General features: G+C 40.2%; 1 protein-coding gene across 2 annotated transcripts in view; it reads left to right on the top strand.

The window, feature by feature from the left end:
• The first annotated feature begins 7,984 nt into the window (after positions 1 to 7,984).
• The window catches only part of APBA1 (amyloid beta precursor protein binding family A member 1), an 88,960-nt gene continuing 71,713 nt past the window's right edge, over positions 7,985 to 25,231 (top strand). For both annotated transcript variants that reach the window (XM_069001295.1, XM_069001296.1), the window contains exon 1: positions 7,985 to 8,130. The gene's annotated coding sequence lies outside the window, so the exon portion shown is untranslated. The remainder of the gene's footprint in view (positions 8,131 to 25,231) is intronic.

Genomic DNA, 25,231 nt, shown 5'->3' with positions numbered 1-25,231 from the left:
GTTAAGCTCTTCAAATAGTATTCTACTTCATGTACTGTTCTGTGATTTCATTTATGAAAAAGTTCATTTTTTGTCAAAACTGACTTAGATGTTTAGATCCTTTCATTGACTTGAGTGAATGCTGCAGTAAATTTGCTTCCAGTCCTTGTATATCAGGGCAATCAGTAGCTCTATAAAGAGCTTTCATTCCAGGCTGTAATCCAAATAGTTCTGAGGTTCATTTAAATAATGTATTAAATTAATACATATTAATATAAAAGGAGGTTGAACTGTCAGAGTGTGTGGTTGGGGTTGGGTTTTTATTTTATTAAGCAGTGGCACTGGGATATTACAATGAAATGGCATATGTAAAAACTCTTTAAGGTTAGAGAGTTTGGTGTTACATATCTATTATATGGTGTGACTGGAATTGTAGGTACAGTATTTCTCAAGTTTACTTAAGTGTTTCTAGGATTGCCTTGTCATCTTGCTATTTTGTTCAGATATACAGGCAAAGAAGTGAAAAATATGTCTGCATGGTCATTTTCTTCTGCTTGTGCTTTGTAATAATTATTTTTTCTCTCACACAGGGCTTCAAGTCTTCCACTGTTTTCTAGTTCCAGTAAGTCTAAATCTTCCAGAGCTACTAATACTCCTTTAGAACTACCCCTTTAGAACTCCTTTGCTGGATACCAGAAGGTGGTGGTGGCATTGTCTGTTTTTCCAGAAATGCGGAGTATCTGGCTGTTAACTCTGCAGTCTGTGATGGGTTCTACACCTCTGAAATCAAACCATGGATTCACCCCTTCCTTTGTAACCAAACATTTGAAGCACTTTAAAAACTAATTTTCTGCAGTGTCTAGTAAAGAGGTAAAAAAGGAAAGTAAGTGGAAATGTTATGTCAAGAAGTAGCAGTAGAGAGGGGGTAAGTTTGTGGGGCATCGCATGGAAAAAAAGCACGACAGAGGCATCTTTTTTGTCTGAATCTTGGTATTACCTGCGTGAGCTATGTCTGACATGCAGAAGTTGACAAACTACAAAAGCAGTTCCTAGGGGAAGATGACAGCTTTTGGAGGGCAAGTGTTTTTCAGATTCTGAAGTGAAGTGGGAAGGGAAGTGGGAAGTTTTCTATGTAATGTGAGGGGTTTTTTTTTTAATCTCAAATATATTCTCAACTCTGACATACCCTCTAAGTATCATAGTATAATTTTTTTTATGCTGAAGTACCCTTTACTTGTTTCTTATAGCTCAAAAGATGAGGATAACAAAGATTTTTAGCTGCAGAACCTGTAGAGTTTGAAGGTCTTGCTTTCTTTCCCCATATAAGGTTGCTTGTTTAAACAGAAGTATTAATCTCCCTGACACGTCTGTCTGATTGGGAAAAATGACATAAGTGCAGGTGCACATAGTGGTTTCCATGGCAATTAGTCATTACCAAGTGGAGTCAAAACAGAAGATAGGAAGAGAAAGATCAGTCTGGGCATTATCATCATCTGCTCTGAAAGCTTACATCTTTAAACACTTAACAGGCATGAAGCAAAGTAAAACTAAAAGATATCCCAGTTCTGTCGTGTCACTTCAGTTTAGCATGGCTGTGTATGTATCTTTAGCTATATAGGATGTGACTGCTTTAAGCCAGGGAGATTTATCAGCACTTCAAACAAGTTGGTGAAGCCATGAAAATCTAGTAGCTGCTGATAATTTGTTGATCTTAATTTCTTTCCTCATTGGGGTATCTTCACTACTGAAGGACAATATGGCTTTTGCTTAGGAAAAGGAGAAGAGGAACCTTTCTCTCTGTGCATAACTGCTTGTCTTTACAAGGTGCTGTCTTTTATTAGTAATTGGCCCCTTCTGTACCCTTTGCTGTCTACCACTGTCCACTACCTCCCCATCCTCACTCCTGCACATCCTTCACGCGTCTGCACAGCTACACCAACCCCCTTGGACACCTCAGACCCTCAGGTTTGCACTCCCATGTGTTGGAACTCTTCCAATTTGCCTGTGGTTTTTGTTTAGGTTTGTTTCTTGTCTTTGCCTCTGTTAGTTCACCTATTGGGTTTGTCTCTCTGTACTGTTGTTTATTGCTCCCCCTTTACCTGTTACACCCTTTGGTATGGGAAAGGTCCTTGATCAGATACCCATAAGGGAGCAGAGACTCTCTCCCTTTACATACCCTTGCACAAACAGGTTTGCCTGTTTCCAGGAAAGCTGAAAATCTTGCTTCAGTGTAGGTTTTTTTATCCCATGACAGCTTTATTCATTATTTTCTGAAGCCTTTTCAGTTTGACTGGAAATATAAAAGCTTTCAAAAAGTCCTCAAATGAATAGATTTATTGGTTCCTACAGTCTCATGAAACACAGGCTATTCAGTTAGGTAGTGCTTGAATTGAGTTAGTACAGAAATTAAAATTCACTTCCAGCTGCTCATGAGATTCAAGCAGTAGTTGCAGTTTTCTCTGTAAGATAGTGCAACCACAAAAACAGAGGGAAAACTGCAACTACTGCTTGAACTGAGTAATTGGGGTTGAGGGTGGCAGAGCTGAATAGTTGCTAAGTGAGTATAATGAGGATGGAAAGGGACCAGCATGAAATATAAAAAGATAAATTCCCTTTCTGTCTAGAAGGACTTTAGGTTGTCTTGGTCAGCAGTAGGTCTTCAGTTGACGAAGAGAGCATTCATTAATGAAGTGGGTGCCACTGGCTAAAAAATAGGGATGCAGACTTAAATGCTTATTGATACACAGCAGGTCAAAGCTGGCTGCACTGAGACATAATTAGGAACATGAAAATGAACTGGGAAAATGTAAATTCTTTGCTATCTCTGCTAGCAGAACTAACCACTGCAAACTTACCAGCTTATGAGTTAAACTGTCAGATTGCCTGTGGGACCTAGTGGAAAGTAGCACTGGAACAATCTGTTGATGACTCTGGACACTGAGGGGAGAGAAGGGAAGATGCGTATCCCCATTCCTCTCTGATTAGGGGTTTCCATAAGGGAAGCAGAAATACAAAGCATATCTTTTCTTTAAACATGGAGGGCAAAGGAGGGGATGAAAAACCTACTGAACGTACATAGAAAGTAATATGGGCGCACTACCCCAAAGGAGAGTAACCACACAGCACAAGACATCTGCTTTACCACGGCAAGGAACAGGCAGGCTGACCTGCTTGTCTGGAAACCTCAAGGCTGATACATCCCTTTTGTGAAGGATAAAAGCTACTTTATGGCTTCTGGGAGTCTGGCTATGTCAGTGAAGTTGAGCCTTCCTACATCTGTCTGTATGGTAACTAGTTTGAAAGATACTAACATAATTTTTTTAATCTCCATTTTTTATTTTCTGAATCAGTGAATATATTTGTTTGTTGTTTTTTTTTTTTTTTTTTTTTTTTGTGGTACTTAAGGTTTGACAGGAAGAATAAGGACTATGTCCCCACTTGGGCCAGGAAGACGACTGTGTTTGAATATGATACACTAATTAATAATAACATACTGTTAAATAAGCTAAGCAGCATGGCGTGGTACAAAACAGGAGTGATCTGTTGTTTTGTTTTGATGAATCTGTAGGACAGGATTTAGCAGTGCTATTGTGTTTAGCACCTGACTACTGTGACTTTTGTTCTGCTGTCATTATTGTGAAAGGGCTCATTAATTCTACTAAAGCAGACGATTTCCCTTTCTGCACTGCACAGTGCAGGACAGGTCCTACTAGGGACCCAAAAGACAAGGAACACTCAGTGTGCATCTATTTAGCAACATGCAGATTGGTTAATGTATTGTCATACGTGGATCCTGATGAGGCATCAAGGACGTGGCTCTCTGGTCTGGCTCTTGGCCTTCATAGGACATTGGTCATGCACTCAAGGGACAGAAATTCAGTTTCCGTGGAAATTTTTTATTGCACTTTGAGTGGTCTTTGTACTCATATGTTCTTCAACAGTACAAGTATATATATGCATGTATATATGTGTATTTTGTGACTGCAGTTTCTAAATTCCACAAAACCAGTAGCTGGAAAGTATTTGCTTAATGAGTAGTAGGCATACTATTTATAACACTGCAATGTTGTAACTGCAGCAAAGAATCCATGGCATTTTTGTGATATACCACATATGAGCCCCCGTATTCAGTCTTACTATTGATAACTTCTGTGTGAACATATTTCATACAGAAAAAAAAATTCACAGGTTAACTGTTTATACTCCTACCTCCCACAATTCATTTTAAAAACTGCTATTGAACCTAATTTCTGCACATACTATTTTCACAGCAGCCATTGCTCAGGAAGGTCTCTTAACATTACATTTTCTGATTTCAAACACCATTTCCTTTTTCACACCATTAGTTACATAGTAACAATTAAACCACAAACGGTCTACAATTAGTGGCATCTTGATTTGCATTAAGTATATATGAAGCATGATTTTTAGTACAGGTCAATATAAAGAAATAAAACTATAAATAAATCCAGGCTCCATTTTAATAAAAGTTAATACAAAAAAAAAAAGCACTTTCTTCACTCTGTTAACATAGTTAAATTTATTCTAATGGTGATATGTAGTAAAACCATGGCAAAAAAAAACCCCTCAAGAGATGTCTTAAAAGATCAGACTACCTTCATCTAAAATTAAACTGAAGAAAAATTAAGAGATTGCCTGTAATCTTAGGAGTTTGCTACATCTTTACAGTACAACTAGCAGACTATTTAAAGGAGCTGTGCTGTCAACAATTTAAATTTGCCTGGACTCCCATAGATCTCCTAAAACTGACAAATATGTAGATCTAGCATTTTCTCTTTCTTCTGTTTTACTTCTTTGAAGACAAAATGGTTATATGTGAACATACTCATATATGTACTTTGAGCAAGGCTGAAATTTCCTCGGCAAAATGATTAAAGATCCCATTTCTCTGGCAAAAGTCATAAGGCTGCCTTTCACCATAACTTGGTTCATGTACTAATGCTGGAACATTTCTCACCTAGCTATCTACTGACACCTTTCAATCATGTGCACTGCCCACTCTCTTCACCTCTCCAAATGACAGTCATTCTTCAACCTGACCCAGCAATCTTAGTTTAAAAGAGCAAAAGATGTTAGTGCAAGAAATAAATATATCTTCCTTCAAATTCACTTTGCAGCTCATTTGTTGCTGCCATCTATCATATAGTGACTAATGTTAGTTCACCGCTAACTAAAGCTTTTTGACTTTTATGCTTGAAAACCATAGATATGATTCCATGCTCCTGACTTAGCTATTTCAGACCAAGAAGCTAGTAAAGAAGATGGTTGAGTCTAGAAGATGTTATTCATAAAACTGCCTTTCTTTACTTCATTGGTCCAGTATCAGAATTTGAAAACATTTATTTTTGAAACCCACCTATTTCAGCATCAGCAAGCACCCCTGAAACAGCCTACTCTCTTCTAGCAATATGTAATGCACACATCGCTAGAGTCAGGGATTAATGCTTTTTGAGATATGAAAACTGTAGTCCCAAGACTTCAGACAGCAGAAAGCACTCATTTCTGTCCCTCCTGGGTCTTGAGCTATCTGACCTTAAAACTGTCAAGCTTGCACTGGTCTTTTCAGTCTGTGAGAGCTGTTTTTGCTTTTGACACACACCTAAGATCATTGCAATGTCCAGTTCCTGAAAACACATAGAAACTGACTAGATTAGTAGACTAATGTAGGGGGAAAAGTGTCTGAACTGCCAGGGCCAAAGCTTTTATCTAGGCTAATGGGTATATAAATAGCAACACCCCCCCACCCCCCCAATATACAATGAAAAAATTGGTTCAGTGTAAACAGCATTTCTTACCTTGCAAGAATGTCTGAATATTCCAGAAGCTGGCTGATACGTATTTGTCACTGATTACCACAGCAACTTAGAAAACTGTCACTCTCAGAAGGTTGTAATTTAATATCCAGCAGGCAGTATTGATTAATCCACGGCACTACTTGATTTTATAAATGTTACAGATTAGTCTTGGTGCTTTTCCTACTGGTTTTTAAGTCGGTTTTAATTTTCTATATTGAAATTTGACTAAATAATGATGTTCACGAAAACAAGAGCCTGAAGGTCAATGCTAATGCAGCATTAGTAATACTAATACTATTGCATTCTAGCAGCGTCTGTCTCTTCAGGTTCACAGACAACTTATGTGCTAGAACACCTGTCATCATGAGCTGTGAAACGCATTAAGGTGGAGCTCTGGGAGAAAAATGCGTTTAGGACATGAAACTTTTCTAGGATATAATTCAGGAGTCATTGAGACTGCTGTAGTTAATCTTTTTAAACGATAAAAATGTAACAGAAAAACGTAGGTCGGGAGGGACCCCTAGATGTCACGTGGGCAAACCTCCCTCTTAGAGAAGGGCAAATTTAGATCACATTCAGGACCAACTGCTTCATTATTTTGAGAGGAAGAACAGGGGGAAGGAACTTGATTGCAGGTGAAGTGTTTTATCTAATGTAACTCCAAGAATCAATAGTTTTGGAAAGCTGTCATGCATGTTCTATACACCTTATGTTGTTGTAACCGGGGCTATTCCTGGGCCATATGTGCAGGATGTAAAAGAAGGGAACAGACATCTCCTCCCGATTTATTTATTTTGCTACAAATGTTAGGTTGGAAGGTTCCTCCAGGACCGGACAGAAGAACAGTGATGAATAGAAACTATTAGCATGGGAGGGAAAGAAATGTAGTGTTGCAATGTATTAAAAACAGAGGAAAGAATTTTGGTAGTAATGTCCAAAGAATTACTTGTGTTTTCTTGACTTCTTCATTGTTCTCAAGATTTTTTGCATACTCTCATTTTCAAAGTCTTCATTTGGAGAATACTGTGGCATTTTGGCATTGGGCATTTAAAAGTGCGGCTGTGCAATACAGAGTGACTGAACTATATCGTAACGGGAGAATAGGTATTACCCTGTTATCAAGAACCAAAAAGTCTCTTTCCACCGGAAGGGGAAAAACAGATTTAAAATCCAAACTAACACCAAGTTATCATAGTAATTAGTTAGAAGCCTTTATATGTAGTTTACTTATGATAGTTTGCAATGGAGTTTGCCTAAGCACTTCACAGATGTTTATCACATCTCCTGAAGAGATAAATTAACAATACTGTCAAAATGTACCAATTTAGGTTGCCAATACTACAATTTTGCATCAGTTGTTAGGCTTTTTTAAGTCCTCCGGTCTCTTTTAAAATGAAAAACTGATTAAATATCAGTCTGGCTGGGGGGAAAAAAAAAAAGGTGTATTTTTTCTGATAGCTTATTTTATGTACATACCATAAATACAAGACATTATCTTCAGGAATTTAGGAATTTTTTTGCATGTGTGGAATCACTGAGACAGTTAAGCACAGGGAGCAGGAGCTGTAGATGCAAGCTAAGGTCCAACGCTGTGTTTTGTGTGTGTGAACACGGGAGTAAGTCTTTTGGGAAACAGACTGGTAAGCCCTTTCTAGCATGGCAGTAAGCCTTCCTGCAGGCTGCGTGTACAGTCTGGTTAGGTGTACTGCACCTCGGTCTTTGCATCTTCCTCCCAGGTATGGAGGACGCGCAGGGCCGGCTGGCAGCTGCGATGCGTATACGGTGCCTTGTCACACCCACCCTCACACCTCCTCGCCGCTGGGAGCCTCCTCCCTCCAGGGGCAAGCCAAGGCTGCGGGGCCCGTGCCCAGGGAAGGCAAGACGGACAGGTCGGTGCCCTGCAGGGCCTCCGTCTCTCCGAGCTGCCCAGGCACCGACAGCTGCTCCGGAGCGCCCCGGGTGTGTGACCGGCCAGGGCCCGGGCCGCCCCGCCCGTAGGGCCGCGCCCCGCCGCGCCGGGAGCCCCCAGGGGCGGACGAGCCACGACGCCCCCGCCCCCCTCCGGGGCACCGGGGCGGCACCGCCCACGCCCGTCGGGCTCCGCTCCCGCCGGGAGGCAGCGGCAGAGAGAGAGAGGGAGGCAGCGAGCGCGCTGACGCGTGAGGGCGGTGCGGCGGGAGGGGCCGGCCCGGGCGGTGCTGGCGGCGGCAGGAGGAGGAGGAAGATGGTGGCCGCGGGAGGAGCGGCCGGCTGCCGGGCTTTCCGCCCTGCGCTGCACCGCCGCCCCCACCGGAGCCGCCCTGCCTGCTGAGGAGGCGGCGCGGACCCGCACCAGGTGCGGAGAGGACGCGGCCGGGAGCGGGAGCGGGGTCCGGCTGTGCCCGCGCCGGGGGTCGGGGAGGCGGCGGGCCCGGGGAGAGGGTGCCCGGCGCGGGATGCCGGCCCTGTCCCGCCCGGGGCTCCTGCCGGCAGCGGGGTGCGGGCGCTGCGGCGGCCCCTGTCCGGCTACGTGGTCGTGCGCGCGTCTCCGAGCCGGCGGGGCAGCTCTGCACCTGCCCCGGGCTGCGGGGAGCGGCGCCAGCGCGGCCATGACCGCCTCCATCCCAGCCTCCGACGGGGCATTGCGTGCTTTCCCTCCGTTTATTTATTCCATTATTTTATTTAGTGTGGGTGGGATGTGTGTAAAATAATGCTGCGTGTAGCCGTGCATACCCCAGTGCGCTGGTTCGCTGGTTTTTCTTTTTTAGTTGGTGGGTTTTTGTGGTTGTTTTTTTTTTTTTTTTTTGCATCCGCACCTTTTCTATGGTGGAAAGGAGAAGGGGAGGATGTGGGGATTTCGCATCCGGCAATCGAGTGGTCGCCGTCGCAGCAGGACGGTCACAGCAGCCCCTTCCGTCGGGAGATGCTGCCGGGATCTGCGGCCGCGTCCCGGTTTGCAGCAGGGAACCCAGCGGGGCCTGGATCTCCCCATCCTCCCCGAGGAGCGTGCTCTCCACCCCTGGGCTGGGGGGAAGGTGGCATCTGCTACCCTCACTTTCTGGTTTCAGGGAAAGGAAGGCGTCTTCGTCGTTTTTTTTTTCCTCGGAAAAGCCGTTTGATAACAATGATGGCCTGAATCACAGTCGTGGTCAGTGCAGCTGTACACACTGCATCTGGTTTCTGTAAGGATCAGAGTCAATAGGAGCATTCTACCAAGACTTGTTTTACTGCCATCATAAATCTGCTCTTTAACAGAGATGGGGCTGTGGGTCTGGGATGAAAAACTACATCTTTTTGCTTTCCCCTGTTGTAGATTCTTTGGGCTGTGGAACTGCAGTTTGCTTTACAGAGTGCATTGCAGATCTGGCTGTTTTCGTAGCTGCTGAGGAACTAGAAGGCAGAGATGTTTGCCTGACTCTGCATACATTAAGAGTGAGCTAATGTGGGTGTAGGGCAGATCAGCCATGTAGTGTTTTTCTTGCCTTTGACATGCGTCATGTTACACTAGCTGATAAGAGTACACCCAGGTTGACTACAGTTTTGTGTCTGCTCTGCAGCTGTGACCTGTGGGGTCCCAACCAACTTGCCCTGCAAAATATTCCAGTCATAGTACTCTAGGTTCTGCTGCATTGCTGTTAAATCTGGACCAGCTGCACCTGCCTTTGCAGCCCTTGCTGGGAGCAAGCACGTGATGCCTGCTCTTCCCAAGAGGTGATGGTGACATAGAATGTGTTTATTCTGTATGTGCTGCCAAACCAAAAGTGAGGTGCGTATTTACCTTTGATTCTCATGCTGTGGGGGAAGGGGCAGGATAGGGTGTCCAGAAGCACTGCTCAGGAGGCAGGAGCAGTTACTGTTGAATTCTGTGCATTTGTGCCTATTTGTACAGAAAAATTAAGTGTCCAGTGAATAACAATGGAAGATCACAAGAAACTGCAAAAGCAGAACTTTTAGTGTTGTAATGCAACTTCGATGAATGTTGTGGATATTCGGTGAGTGAAATGTAAGCCTTAGTGAAAGATGGCTTGCCTTCCTTGGAAAATGTGATCTGAGATTGAGATACCAATGAGCTTTTAGGCCAAACTGATTTCTACAAAGTAGTGGTGGTTCAAGGTTGGCTGTGCACTGTAAATCATGTAATTCATTGTTCTAAGTTTTCTTGGACATTTCTAGTTGTAGCTTAAAATGATACTTCTATCCTCCATTAGTGCATTATCTTTACTTGAAGTAGCAAACTTTCTGGCTACTCTGCTGTCTTTTAACAGAAGCATGGCCAGCCTATTGGAAGGCTATCAAAATAAAAGTACTTACAGATTAGCTCTTCAGTTACAAAAAAAAGAATGCTGGGGAGGTGATTGGTACATCTAGGTAGATAGAAAACGTAGTTTTGGTGTGTTAAGAGGGAGACATGCCAAAGCTTTTAGTATAGCCCTTTTTGGTTACTTAATAGAAAATCCTTTTCACAATTTCCTGAGTTGTTAATTTAATTCTCAATCCTTTGTTGATGATAACTTTGCAATTTCTTATTTGTTGAAAGGGTATAATTGCATTCTGGTGTTTTGTTTTGATTTGTTTGAATTGCCTTTATGTATTTAAAATATAGGAGCTAGTGCTTTAGAAGAGATTTTGTGATGCTGGATGTGGTGGCATCGTGGATGCCAAAGGTGAAAATCTTGTAGTCTGCCATGCCCTTATTATTTTGGGGCAGGGAGATTGGGTGTGGATTTTTGAAGATACAAACATCTTAATCTGAATGTTTTGTTTGCTCTATGGGAATGTAACTTTGAATAAAGGACTAATAATTTTGACGCTAAAGTTTGTGTCATCTATCTAAGTAGCAACAGAAATGAGAAACCTGAATTCTTTGCATATGAGATTTGAATGAATTTTAATTGGACCAGGAGCTGGCTTCTGACTTCTTTGATACCATTTTAAGTCATGTTCAGTGCTTATGTTCTTAAACTTAAAAAGCCTTCCGTATGAGGACTGTGTCCATCTTTGAAATGTAGTTAACAATTCTTTTATAACCAGTGCTTATCAGCACTAGAGCCAGCAGAAAAGTAATGAGGGTAAAAAGAAATGGAATCTCTTGTTTAGCTGCTTGTTTTGTATTTTTAACAGGCCAGTGTGGGTAGTCATTTGCAGTGGTTTTGTTGCTTGGCTTTAGGTTGTGTCAGTGTGTGGTAATGCTTATGGCAAGCAAAATCAGGAAAAACTAATAGTAAGTCCAGAAAAGGTGTCTGGGAAAATAAACACCATGTTGCCACACGTAGGTGAGTTTAGGGTTAGTATCCAAACTAATGAACATGCTAAAAAAACAAAAGAGGAATTATAATATAAACTTCAAAGTCTTCAAATAGACAAAATGCAGGAAAAATCAAGCAGAGAGCTAAAACTTTCCACTTGCATCTCATGCCCTAGATACTTCAAATTTAGCATTTTTTCCCTTGGTACATGAATTGTTTGTTATTGATCGTAGCAGCTCTGGATTTACATGAGATTATGAATTAGAAGAATCAGACCTTTTCTCTTAAGCTCAAAAGAAAGCTAATTAAAAAATATTAGAGGTGCTTCAGATAGTTTAATATATGTTGTCCATAGGCAATGCAGCTTGATTAATTAAAGCTTAACTTTGAACAAGATCCTATTACCATAGACTTAAGTGAAGCCTTGATGTGCCAGTAATGCATTTTTAAATGTGTTTTTCTGGTTTCCTAGAAGGTGAAGATTCCTGCTTAATGAGGGATCTAGCAAACAACCCTCTACTCGTTTATCTCTAATAGATTGCCAGTAATGCATATTGCATAGGGGTTAAAGGTTTCTGAGAAACAGATTGATTGGTTTTGCTTCACAGTAATGATTGCTTTGATAAGTCAGCTACTAAGAGTGGTGTGACAGTATTTCTCTGTTTCCATTGCATGCATTGATGTTCTTCTAAAAAGCTGCATGTTTGTTGCTTTACTGGAGGGGCCTAGGGAAGCATCTTTATTTGGTGCTTTCACGTATGCAGGCACATGATGACAATGTCTGTCCTAATTCTGAAGAAATAAATACAGAAGCAGTACAGTGGGTACATGACAGCTGTGGATGACAGAGGACTTAGCTGAAGATACTCCAGAACCGTAAGAACGTGTGTTTCCACACTAAACCGTTTCCACTAGAGACCATCCATATTGACATGAGAGGAGGAATGAAAGTGCAATTCTGTTTCTAGGGAGTTCTGTTTCTACGGAGATGCTGCTAGGCAGGTGACATCTCACCTGATCCATCGTGTGTCCTGTGATGATTTCTGTCTAATTACAAATACTTACTGGGAGAAGTTTCCATCACCCATGTGCCCGTGTAAGTGGATAAGCAGTGGATAAGCAGTGGATAAGCAGTGGTGTTTTGTACATCATCAAGGAAACTGAAATAAATGTATTAGAAGTATTTAAAACAATATCTAGTCTACATGAGGTAAAAACTGCGTGGGGGGCCTCTGTTTTTCCCATTGCTTAGCAGAAGGAGGAGATCTTCTTTGATGTTTAGCCAATTAAAACCAAAAATTCAGAATGTTTAAATTTTTTTTTTTTTTAGCCATATACCTTCCCCCTATCTTGTCCAGCCTGTTTTCGGGCTGTTTGGTCTGTCAAATCTTGCTCACAAACCAGCAATTAAGCATTACTTGAGTCTTTCTTTCTGATGAGTACGTCCATAAATGTTCCTTTTCTTAGGAAGATGACAACCTTGTCACCCATCTGAGAAAAATGTGAGTGTAGGGAGGTAGAGACTTCATTAAAAGTCTGAGAGTTAGTCACAACTGAGCAGCATCCCTGGAATTTAGGCTGAATCCTTTTAGTGGTAGGGTTTTTTTTCAACTAATAAACTCTTCTAAACCTCTTTTGTGCATCAGGAATATGCCTGCTGCATTTAATTTCAAACTTTGAACTTCAAAAGATGAACACAGGTCAGAAAAACACCAGAACAGCAGAGCCATGGAGGCTACAAAATGTGGCCATCTTGGCAAAGATCATTTGAGCAACTACCCTACGCTGACTCACTTTTGCTTTATTTTTTCAATTTTGGGGATGCATGTCAGGGTCAGAAATGCCTTTCTCTATGCATGTGGTTAAGGTTCAATATCTAGTATTTATAGGTTGGATGCCCTATATTGATTTGGTTAAATAGTTTTATTATCTGCAAGAATTTTCACTTCTGTGCATAAGACAATAGCTTTCTGATCCTTCTTTGTGTGGTGGTCATTCTGATTTGGTTTATTTTTTTAATAAATGTGTTTTCTCAAAACTTGGGTGGACAAGAGCTTGTGGTCTGGGTAAAAGGAAGGTTTTTTTAAAACAGGGAGGAGGAAAAAAGTAAGAACATAATGGAAGATTTTAAACATACATTACTGTGACTTAGTTTTCCTGATATATGCTTAGGTTTTATTTGTGGATTTCTAAAATTTTATTTATTTATTCTGATCCATGAGTTGAAGTTCTTGCCAGCAGTCTTAGTGCTACCATGTGTTTATGTAGGGTCTGTTCTGATGGGACTTTGATCATGTTTGAAATCTTGGTACTTTGGAAGTTTCAAATGTAACTCTTCAGACTAAATAAAATTAAATTAGGAAAAACATTTTTAAAAGAACAACTGAGACTAAAAAAGCTCTCACCAAAGTCAGGTGAAGAACCACAGGGTAAAAGCTCTTGCTCCAGGTCTTTCCCAGGCTAACATCAGGAGAATGCTTAAACTAACACTCTTCAAATGCAAGGAACAGGCAAAACCAGTAGGGTTTTTTATGTGTTGCGGTCCCAGGTAAGTGTTAGGAGGGCGGGTACTGCCTTCAGTGTTGGAAGAGGAAATTGCTGTGTTTTTGTATGATGTGTGTGGGGAGCTGAGGGTTTTTTCCTTCTCTTTTCTTTACGGCTTTCTTACACCAGCTTTTTTATGATCACAGAGTAATTTGAGTTGGAAAGGATCCCTGGATGCCATCTGATCTAAGCTCTGCTCAAATCAGGTGACTGAGACAAGGGCTGCACGTGCCGTGGCTTAACCAAGGCAGGAAGCTCTGAAGGTGGAGTGCTCTGCCTCTCATGGTGTCAAACACCAGCTCATGCAGCCGGTTTTGTTACAGTCCTGGTGTGATGGGGTGGCATATGACTGCTGGAGAGAGACCTTCCTCCAACCTGTCCTCCTCATACCCTGCTGGACAAGCTGCCCTGCAGAAAGCTGCTTGCTTTGCTGCTGGCATTTGGGGCGATGGGAGTGTTGGGGTGAAGGACATGTACCATGTGAGGGAAACAGGGATCTCCTCCTTATGGGTGCTGTTTTTAAGTCCTTCTTACCACTGCCATTTCCCCTAGGAAAGGACTGAAATACAGGTGCATTTGCTGTATTAGCCAATTCAGTGACATGAAATTTATTTTTTTTAATTGAATTTTTAAGATGGTCAAGATGGAGGAGATTTTTGCCCAGAAGTTTAGAAAACTGTTTTCTTGGTGTTAAATTATTTTGCAGCAGTTTCAAAATTAGAGCACTGTGTTTAAGAAATGGAAAATTTATTAAGCAGCATTCCCAGTATCTATGTGCAATGCAGTCGCATTTAACTTAATGAGAAAATCTTTCCCAGTAATGCTGTGGTGAGCTGACAGAAATGTGTATTAAGTAAGAGTCAGTGCAAAAGCAGCCTCTAGCTTTCTAATTCCATTGTATTTATAGTGGCCATTTTACATAACCTTTCCACGAACTTGGTGTGTATTTCTGATATTCACAGCTATTATACATTTTGTCTCAGAGTGATAAATAAGGATGAACTCAGGCTTCTGCTCTTGCTTAACAATTATCATTCCTTGCTGATAAATGATTAATGTAATCCACTTATGAGATTGCCACAACTCATTCAGATTTTGGCATCTTAATTTCATTTAGTAACAATGAGAAAATCTCAAAGTCCTCAAAATCTTTCTGCGTAGGATCATGCTAGGGCTGCAAGGCACATGAGAAGGAGATGTTTGAGCTCGATGCCTTCTTGGCGAGGAGATGGGCATCAGCCCAAGGGGACAGTGTACTTCATAATACTGGCTCTGCATTAGCTTTAACATCCAGGCTTTAGACTTTCAACTACAGCCTCATGACACTTAACCTGACTGCTTAGCCCTAGTTTAAAGTCTTGTCCAAGCCAGGCAGTTTCAATGCATTGTATTTTTGGTGTGGCACCCTTTGCCCACACTGATTTTGGAATCAGCAGTTTAAGTAGCAGTTAAAGTTGAGTTTGGACTCCACACATCCCCACATACCTTTCTATTTCTTCAGCTGGGTAAACTGTAAGGACTGAATGTCTTTATTTCAGCTTAGGTCAAGCTGCTTTTAAATGCAAATTTAAAAGCTACATGAAATGCATTTCTGTTTTAAGAGCTACACAGACTTACTGCTTCGATCTACAATACATCAAACATATTTTGGATTAAAATAAAGCTACGTTATTAAAAAAAAAAAGCACTAGTATTTCTCATTAGCTGCTGACTTGGTTATATCTGGGTTTGAAGTCAAGATAACCCAGCCTCTTGAACAAAACTTTTGTCTCAAAGAAAGTCAAATAAGTAACCTGGAAAGAGAAGAATATATTGATTAAGATGTGTATAAGCTGCCTGTATAATTGTTTTTTTAGATAAAAAGTGGTCTCAGTAATGTATCGGGTGACTCTTTGGGTAGTACTGATTGTCACAGGTGACATGGAGCGTCAGCTGATGTCTTCCATTGCTCTAGTTATGAGAGTGCCTGTGTCACTGGGGTCCTGTTGTGAGCTGTCATTGACCAAGAACAACAGTACATTTGCTAAAGGAGATCTGATTCTCTGTCAGGCCCCCCTCAGGATAAATTGCCCCCTGATGGCCAGTAGAAGCAGTTTGAGCTGAATGTCAGCATGGAAATATAGTTGCATGAAAAGTAAATACTAAAAATTGCAGCTTGTATACAGTTAACATTCATACAGTCAACTTTCAGAAAGGTAGAAAGTTCCCTACTTCAAAACTGATTGACCTTTGGTAATTCTCTAGGAATTCAAAGTGGAGTGAACAACCTAAAAGTGGAGTGAGCAACCTTTTGTGAACAACCTTTTTGTGCATGGAACAAAGACAGTTTTTGCATGTCACAGTTCTGGTGTGTAAATTCATATTTTATTCAAGATACCTTTTCTTCAGCCTCTTAATCCATGAAGATAATAACCAGAGGATGAAATGTTTTGGTTTTTTTTTCCTTCCAGTATATAACTGTTGAAACCTGGGCAGTTCACAACTCAATTTTGATCTTCAATATTAAGGTCTGTGTTATGCTCTTGTAAGCAGTGGCATCCACAGGCACTGTAGTGCAAGTTCATATATGTACACTGGGTATGGTCTGGATAACAGAATAGCACAAACAACAATAAGGTAAGAATTCCTTTTTTACATTAAGAAAGGGAACGTCTTCATTTGTATTTAAAAGAAAGGTTTTTAGCTGCCTGCCCAAAAGCCTTGTGTTTTCAAACAGCAGTGTGTAAAACAATCATTTTAGGGCCACTGGTCATTAGAAACACTAAGGGTTATGTATTATACTTTTGTAGGTGTCCTACACCTGAAACCAGAGGGTGAGATTACCAGCAAGGGATTCACAGGGTGGGATTGATTAATTGAGAGTTTCTTGTGATGGAAGGAAGAGGATCATATTTTTTTTAGTCAGTTAAAATGATTCCGAAATCAGTCTGAAGGTTTAATAATCATATGAACTGTAAAGACTGAAGGACAGTACACAAAAACCCCCTGCTCTTCTGTTTTTATAATATTCTGTGTCTCTGTTATTATGCTTAGTGTATCAAAAAATCAGGAGACTGACCTCCTCCAACTAGGTGCAAATCCACAGTCACTTTATTTACTCTGCCTGTTGAAGACTTCCCCTCTGTCCAATGTATGACAGGAATCCCATGGCTTCATGGCTTTTTGCAATATCTCACACAATTACTATGATGTAGTAGTGTACAAACCTTGGTGGCCTTCTTTTTTGTGTTGACTTTTCAGATGTAGTGAGGTACTGAACAGTGGGTATAATCCGCATAAAACTCACCCAGTGAAGCCTTTGCGTAGGTTTTGTTGGTCTTCACCTGCCACCTGTGGGGATTCATGCTCAGATGGGGAGACATTGTTGCCAATGCAAAGCCATCGCATCTCTGAAATATTTGAGATGTTGTGCTGTGAAGTCCCCTGTAATTATTTGTATTTAGTTTGAACAGCATGTAAGACCTGGCTGAAATGCCAGTGGGTTTTAGGACGGAGGACTGTGCTTGCAGAGAAAAGCTGTTCAGTGTGAAGTAGCAGTCTGTTCTGCAGCCTCATGGGAAACCCACCTGTTTTCCACTGGTGCCACCCAATGGGGAAGGGGCCTTGCCCTGTTCTTATGTCTGGTCTGCTCAGACATCAGTCAACCGGAAGTATGAGTTCATAGTGGGGAAAATACGGGAAACAGAGGAGTCTAGCTGATTTTTTTTTTTTTCTCTAAGAAGACAAATTGGGATGTTGAAAGTGCAAAAAATATCAGTCACCTTTAATGGCAATGTCCAGGGAGCTTGCATGAGGTTCGTGACAGAAGCAGATTATTTAGGAAAAAAAAAAATCAGACTTGACTGAGACTTTCAGTTGTGCACAGTTCCATGTTCACCTGGTCAAACTTCCTGAAGCTTTAAGGCACTGAGGCAATATGGCTTTCAAGATCAAGTCCAAATTTTAGCATTATTTTTGGCTAAAGTAATTGGTGCGGTGATTGCACTTTGGCAGGAAAGTGATTATCAGCATAGGTTTTCCATGTTGGTGCCTGTCACTGCTCTTTAAAAGTTGCATCCTATTTGGAGGAGAGGAGTGGGGAAGGGAAGAAATTTGTGTAACTGGAGCATCCATCTGGTGCATTTTGATGACACAGCCTGTTAGTGCGTTATTTGTTACTTGCTGTAACCAAGGCAATGCCAAATATGTAACAGAGACTTAGCATACAATGTAAAAAGCACCTGCTGTTGTGCCGGAATCACATATTCAGATTGCTGTAATTTCTGAAGTCTGTTTATTCTTGCACACTTGTTTATTAAATGAATCTTTTGAAGACACTTGGAGATCCAATGACCACAGCTGTTTTAAAACAATGTTCATTAAATAGGCACTTTTTTTACCAAGAGCAAGGAATCTCCCAAAAGGTCTGCCATGCTTTCATTATCTAAAGGGCAAATCTTCTGGCTGCAGTCCTGCCTAAAGAGATGTACGGATCAACGTATTAAGCTTCAGGGGTGTAAATCTGGAAACTATTTTCTGCTGAGAAGAGACCAAAGCTTAGAAGTCTAGGCTTTTGTTCTGTTGCTCATCAGCTGTGATAGGCTTTCCCCACAGGCTGTAGTTTCTGAATTCTCTTGTAATGGCTCCCAAGTCTGCTCTTGCTGATGGTTACAGACTACCAAGTTAGCACTGGGAACTGTCAGTTTTCAGGAGGCATTTAAGTGTCAAAAGCAAACATGGAGTGAAAATACACCAATTTCAATATGCATTTTATGAGATGGTGGCAGTATTGTTGCAAGTTTTAACCTGGGGACTCAGGGTGGTAGCAGTGCCTTCCTTTTTTTGTTTCCAGGATTATATTATGATCGCAGATTCTTTAGTCTCAGCCCCAGGTACCTCAGAGGAAACCTTTTTCTATGCTAGTTATAATTTTATTTTTCCTGTCCCTAAGCGTAGCATGTGAAAATTGAATTCCTCCTCCTAAGGCATAGCATTGTAACCCTTCAGCTCAGTCTGCATGGTGCTTGTGGCAAGGTCCTTGTGGAATGTAATCTCATGTACATATTTTATTTTGCATCTGGTGTGTATTGTTTATGTGTATAGTTTTGCTGTGGGTACTTTGTATTTTACATGCCTTTGAATTGTATGTGATGGAGATTTAGTACTCTTCCTTTTTCTCTTCTCTCCCATCTGTATCTGGTTTGTAAGTAATGTCATAATGTTTCCTGTTTGTTCTTCTTTGTCCTGAAGAGACTAATTCTTCTGGCTCTAAATGTAGCCCTGTTCCTGACTTCACAGTATATGTGATGTATTTCCCAAGAAAAAACAATGATGTAATATATGGATGGATTTTTATATGCAAGGGATCAAGGTTAAAGAAAAGTTTTTGCAAAGAATCTGGTGAACCTGTGCTGAAAGTTTGGGTAGAGAACTGCGGTTAATCTAAAAACATATTCCTCAGAAAAGAACACCACCTTTAGCTCTTGAAAATTATTGGACAGTCATAGATGGGGTTAGTGGAAGTACCTTAGAGCTTAAAAATTGGCAGATGTTCAACCATTCTGAATGTGGAAACAGCTTTACAGTCCACAGTTTGGAGCCACTGGCCCAGAGCATCTAAATAAATCTTTGTCATGTAACACTGAAGAGTTGGCAGTGGGTGGTGACCATTATGCATAGCTCTGATATTTCCAGCTCAGGGAAAGTATTTCCTTTTTCTGTGGCCATGTGAATTTATGGTCAAAGAAAGAAATTTATCTCAATTTTACATTTGGCGCTTTTTATTAACGCTAAATAAATTGTTGGGATGCTATCTGTGTGTACGTGAATAAGATGGCACTTGTTTTTCTTCTGCCTTGCTAATAAAGGTGCTCAGTGAATTACAGGAAGAGAGAACCTCATTGTGCCTGGCATGGACACAGTTTCTCTTGTTACTGTCTGCAAATCAAGTGCATGACACTTCTGTAGTGTCTGGTTAGCAAAGGAAGCGAGGCTGTTGTTTGTGCTGTGATTGTACACTGCTTTAGGTGAAGGTTTGTATGGTTTCTTCAATTAATTAGGAACAAATGCATTCCTGGATTCTTTCTCCATTTTACCTGGTAAACCTTACGCTGTCAAAGAAAGAACTACATTAATTTTGGGCAGAAATTGGGTAATTTGTCTACCCTGTGAAAATGGCACTTTGTTTCTAAATTAAAAAAGCTTTTTCTTTCCTTTTTTTTTTTGTTCAGCTCTTTACATTTGAGGCATGACAGAAGTCCAAAGTTTTTAATGTTTCTTGTGAGGAGAAGGTTTCACTCTGCAAATTTTTTACCTATTGAAGAAAAGTAAGTACAGGAGCAAGGAGTACAGGAACTGATTTAAGAGTAATGTTGGAATCTTGATAGCAGGTTTCCAGTGTTGAAGCATGACTTGCTGCTGAAGCTCTTTGCTTTAAATGCACTTACAAACTTTTGATCTCTGCCTAAGCTGTGTGCATTTTCCAGCTTAGGTTGGTTGTCTTATACAAATAAAACAACGTTCATAGGGCAGGAGTGATGCTTAATAATTGGAGAGGAGCAAAATGTTATACCCCTTTTGTTAATAAAGAGGAATAATCTTACCTTGTAACCAAAAAAAAGCCCTGGTAGAAACAGTAGGAAACAAAGCTATGTATGGTAAGGAGGATTTAACTGTGATTGATATGATGAGACAGAGAAAGTACCAAGCATTGGAAAAAGCATCTCAACACTGATGTCTATCAGACTGTGAAATAGTCTCCCAGGGAGTGAGGGAAGATACATTTTCGGAGAAATGAATACTCAGTGGTACAAGGGCTTCAGCAATACTGTAGGGAGAAATCCTCAGCTTGAACAATCTCTCTCAGAGGGATTTTCACATAGTTTTGCTTTTCATAATCCAGGATGAATTTATCCTTGAAACTGATTTAAGCAGCTTTTCTTTTCTTGTTTTGTTTGTCACCAGATGTAGTTTTCTGATGTTGTTTTCTTCCATGAGAATAACAATTTGATGATGTAGTAAATTATTTTGAAATTTAGTTTTGTCCTTGAAGCAACATTCTGTGATTCAGTGGTCAACTTCTTTAGGCTGATATTTCAAGTTTGAGTAGCATACAGTGAAAGGTGGGAATGTACCTTATCTGTTTGGTCTTGAAAAGGAAGATCATGTGATTGTAGTGTAATTGCTTATGGTCATGCTTTGTAGCAATTTTTTATATTCCTCTGCAGTTGATTGGAATGCGTTTAGCAAGGGATGCCCTGTACCAATAGGTCTGTCTTTGATATAATTTCAAGCATTGCTACCACAATTTGTGCTACTTGCCTTTACTTCTTCAAAAATACTGGAAAGGTAAAATCTGTAGAAAAATCAGTTTTCACGTGTAAGGACCAGAGAGATTCACAGTGAGTGGCAGAAGCAGTGCGATCAAATGCTGGGTAAAAAGAGATCAGACAAAAATAGTAAAATTGGGCAAATACCCTCAATTGAATAATGGCCATCATGGGAAGAGGGTTAGTTAATTTTTTTGAAAGTGGTAAAACATAGGTGGATATTTCAGAGTTAAAAGTGTTGGAAAAAATAATTGTAAATGTTGTGGGAAACAGTAATAGTAATGATGAATTAGCAGAAACATTGCTAGGGAATAGGTTTGGAAAATTCTTAATGGGATTTGGGAGTTAATATAGTTGAAAAAAAACTCTTTTAGTTCCTGATTATTAGATTTTCTTTCCAAGAAGAATGTCATTTCCAGCTGAAGTATCTTTGACTGCCACAGCTAACTATCAAAAGAAGGTGCTATGTGTTTGGTTTTTATGAAAAGATGAAGTAGATATTTTGGTTGCAAGATGCCTTGAGCTATTTCAGAACATTTCTCCTTGCTTCCCCACAGGAGGTTCAAGCAGTGCCACTGTAGCCCTGAGGATTCTTATTGTCACTTCTCTCCAGATATTTTTTCCAATGCTCATAAAATCTGACATTCTAGCAAATGCTTGTTAGTAGTAGTAGAATTACTAACATTATTTCTGTAGACTATTGCTGTTTCTGTAATCATCCTGACTTTCCTTTTACGCATTACCCATCACTGCAATACCCTGAGCATACAAAGCAGGCAGTGTGCTGCCTGTTGCACAACAACTTGCAGCAGACCAAAAGGCAATAATCAGGCATCAAGTCTGTCCCCATTGAGTGAGTGCTGAAGTTTTGATTGCACATGGTGTGACTGCACTGGTGGTGTGGCTTCAGTCCTCAGAGTTGAAGAAATCACTGTATGACGTGTCACTGAATTAGCTGATTCCTTAGATGTATTTTGCTTGCAAGTATTGAGCAGTCTAACAGGTTGTATATTTTGTTTCTTCTTACCTTACTCCTCAGCTTTTCCGACAAAGAGGGTGTTGAGTCAGAGCTGAAAACTCAGTAAAGCACCTTTATAACATGTATACAGCAGTTCCTGATTCAATTTATCTTTTTTAAGATCTTTTTCCTGCTTTTGAAAGCTGCATGAAATCCATTTATTTGGCAGACAAAATAATTTATTTTTCCAGATCTTTAAAACTGGAACAAGAGTGAAGTAGCATGCAGAAAGTCGTGTGGTCACCATAGCCATATGCCGGTGTGGGTTGCTGGCTCTGATGGGGTGCCCCAAAAGACCTGCTGCAGCGTTGGTTTCTGATGTGGAAACCTGTTCAGTGAAACAGAGAAGTTACCTGCTGTTCTGGTGGCCTGCCTGCCAGCTGTGCTTTACAACTGCTCTACTTTTGCTGTGCTGTGTGAGGAATTTGAAGGCGCACCAGAAAATCTGTCAGGAACTGTCAACTTTTGGTTTTGGTTCTAAATTTGATAGTAAGTTGCTGATGTCGTTGCTGCATATGTAACGCAGATCAGAAGTCACTGAGAGACTGATGAAATGTTTGGGCAGCTCAAGTGCTGAGTTTGTGACTTCAGCCAGCCTACTAATAATGTTTGCTTTATATTTTCAATAAATACGCAATGTGTAATTAAACAACTTCTGCCTGTTGCCTGGAGCTTATTGTTAAGTGATTTCACAGTCCTCCGTGACTTCCAGTGAAATTCACTAAAGCTTGTGCTGATGCCTTGAAGTGGCTACCTAAAAACAGAGGCTAGACAAGAATAAGAGAATAAAAGTAGGTATGCATTTGAAGGGCCTTCAGAGGTACACCCTGGGCAATCAAAAGGCTACACCCAAGATGAACCCTGGGTCACAGGTTCTTCACACTTTTATAAGTTTGGTTCATTTGCATATCAGGGTTAATTCTCCAGTTATAACTTCAGTTAATGATGTAATTACCCTAAGTTTGCCCCTCCTCTTCAGAGGGTTTTAGTTTACACATTTTGGGGCCAGGGGCAACAAAGGTGTCCTTGAAAAGCAAACCTAGAGAGGATTTGTTATGTCTAACCAGCATGAGAGAACAGTAGTTAACAGGCCACACGAAACTTCAGAGTTACACACTAGGCGGTACAGGATTTGAAAAATATAAAAGTTAAAACCCAAGGCATCAGTGCAAAGGTCTAACTTGAATGTGTATTATTTGAAAAATGGTACAAATACCCAAAAAACACCTTTTCTTTGTTTCCTTTCTGTGGAGAGCAACAAAAAAAAGCAATGGAGGTGACATTGCTGCTTCAGTGTTGAGGGAGTAAGGATAGAAGTAATGAATTGATAATCCTCTCTGTGTGGGAGATGACCTTTTTAATTTAAAGTAGAACTTTGTTTATTTTGATAGTAGTTATTACATTGCATGCTTCTGCTTACATTTTCACTAACTACTTGCTCTTGAATAGCTTCTAGTAAAGCCCTGTAAAGCCTTTTTCTGAGCAATGAATAGGCTAGCTGAGCACGGCATTGTGGAAGCCCTGGATAACAGCTGAGACTATGCTTTTGAGCCTCAACATACAAAATCTCTGAGGTGGAAATTAGTGATAGTGAAAGGTATTATGAACAGCATATTTTCTGAGCTTAGCTATATCTTGCCTAAGTGAGATTTTCTTCCTGGGGATCCCAGGATTGCAAATCCTTAGATATTCTTAAAAGTAGAAAATAGAAATGTCTGAGAGTCTTTGACTTAACAAGTCTGACTAATCTGCTTCTAGCAAAACTAGCCAAGTCCCAAACAATGATTTTTTGCCTGCTCCAGGAATCTACAAAGAGCAATGTTTTTAATGAGCAAAAAACAATCCAGTGGCATCTGATTTAAATCTCTGTAGCTTTGCTCTAATCCTGCCATAAACACAAAACTGTATTCAATTTTGTGGAGTTACTTTTATTTAGAATAAACTGGAGGTCCCTCCTTACTGTGTAATCCATATGTTTGGTAACTATAGTGTCAAAGGCTTACTTGGAAACTGAGCTGAGGTGGCACAGAGGTGTTGTGGACACCTCGGGAGAATATGCCTATATTCTGTTTGAAAGCAATTTTGCTATGTAGGTTTCCACATTTCTGCTCTTTGGGGTTTTTTTTTCTGTTTGTTTTGTTGCTGTTGTTTTTTTTGTGCTGCTCTCAAAAAAGAGATCTGCATAAGTTAACTTCTTTCTCCCCCTTGTAAGCTGCATGTAGACCATATTCTTTTTATGCTTTCACTGTCCTAACATCAGAATGGCGTGGTTGATTTATGATTTTTTCAAATTTTTTTTGAGGTCAGAAATGAAGAAACTTTAAAAATTTTGTAAGCTTGTTTGTAGATGGGGAAAAAAATACACCCAAGGAAATCTGTAAAAGAACAGACATGCTGAATAAGCAGACTGTTTGCTAAATAGTACTCTTATAAAAATATTTTTTTTAGGAAAAATGACATTATTGCTCTTTTATCCTTTTTCCTCTTGTTGGTAGCTTTGATTCTGTTCTTGCTGTAGGAATTTGCTTAGTTAGGTTTTTTTATTTGTTTTACTTTTTAACTAAAAAAATTTGGGCGTACATTAAAACCAACCAACCAAAATCCACCACAAATAGAACCCCCTGCAAACCACAGAAGCTGGTAAATTTGGACTCTGGGCAGCTGTCAAGGCAATTTTTATGTTAATAATGTATTTTCTACTGTGAGCAGTTAGAAGTTGTTCTCCTCTAATGTAGAACATAAGGTTTCCTTCAGGCTTATTAAGCTTGGGGGAATTTAAAAAAAAAAAAAAAAATCTTTCTTATCCAAATCATATTTGTGGGAATGTAGATGGAGTGAAAAAATTTTCTAAAACCATAGTCATACAGTACTTTCCACATAAAAGACTGAAGTGTTTCAAATTGTCTTTTTTTAACAATATGGATGTATTTCTTTAGATGATGCAGAAACTTTCAAAAGCTTTTAATTACTATTTTGTTTATTTCTAAGTTTCTACACAATTTAGGCAGTGTTTATGGCATTATTAAGAATCATGACACTACACTACCTTGTGCAGAATTCATCAGGGGTTTGTCCACAGGACAGAATGCATAGGTTAATACAAAAGCCAGCAATGAAATCCTGCATGTGCTTTTGGGATGGAAGAAGCACTATTCAGCCTTATCTTCTGGCTATCTTTTTAGTTTCTTGTGGGAGATAATAGGTGGATGGAAAATGATCTCTCAGTGAATTGACACTACTGCATTTCTGTACTTCAGTTGTGCTCTTGTACAGTTCCTTCTATGTTTCGTCTTTTTCTTTCTGTCATAGCATGCCCTTACTTTATGGTCTTGTCAGAACTCA

The sequence above is a fragment of the Aphelocoma coerulescens genome (genome assembly GCF_041296385.1).
Source record: "Aphelocoma coerulescens isolate FSJ_1873_10779 chromosome Z unlocalized genomic scaffold, UR_Acoe_1.0 ChrZ, whole genome shotgun sequence".
Lineage (NCBI taxonomy): Eukaryota > Metazoa > Chordata > Aves > Passeriformes > Corvidae > Aphelocoma > Aphelocoma coerulescens.
The sequence above is the reverse complement of the archived record's forward strand: the minus strand, read 5'-3'. Positions and strand labels throughout refer to the sequence as shown.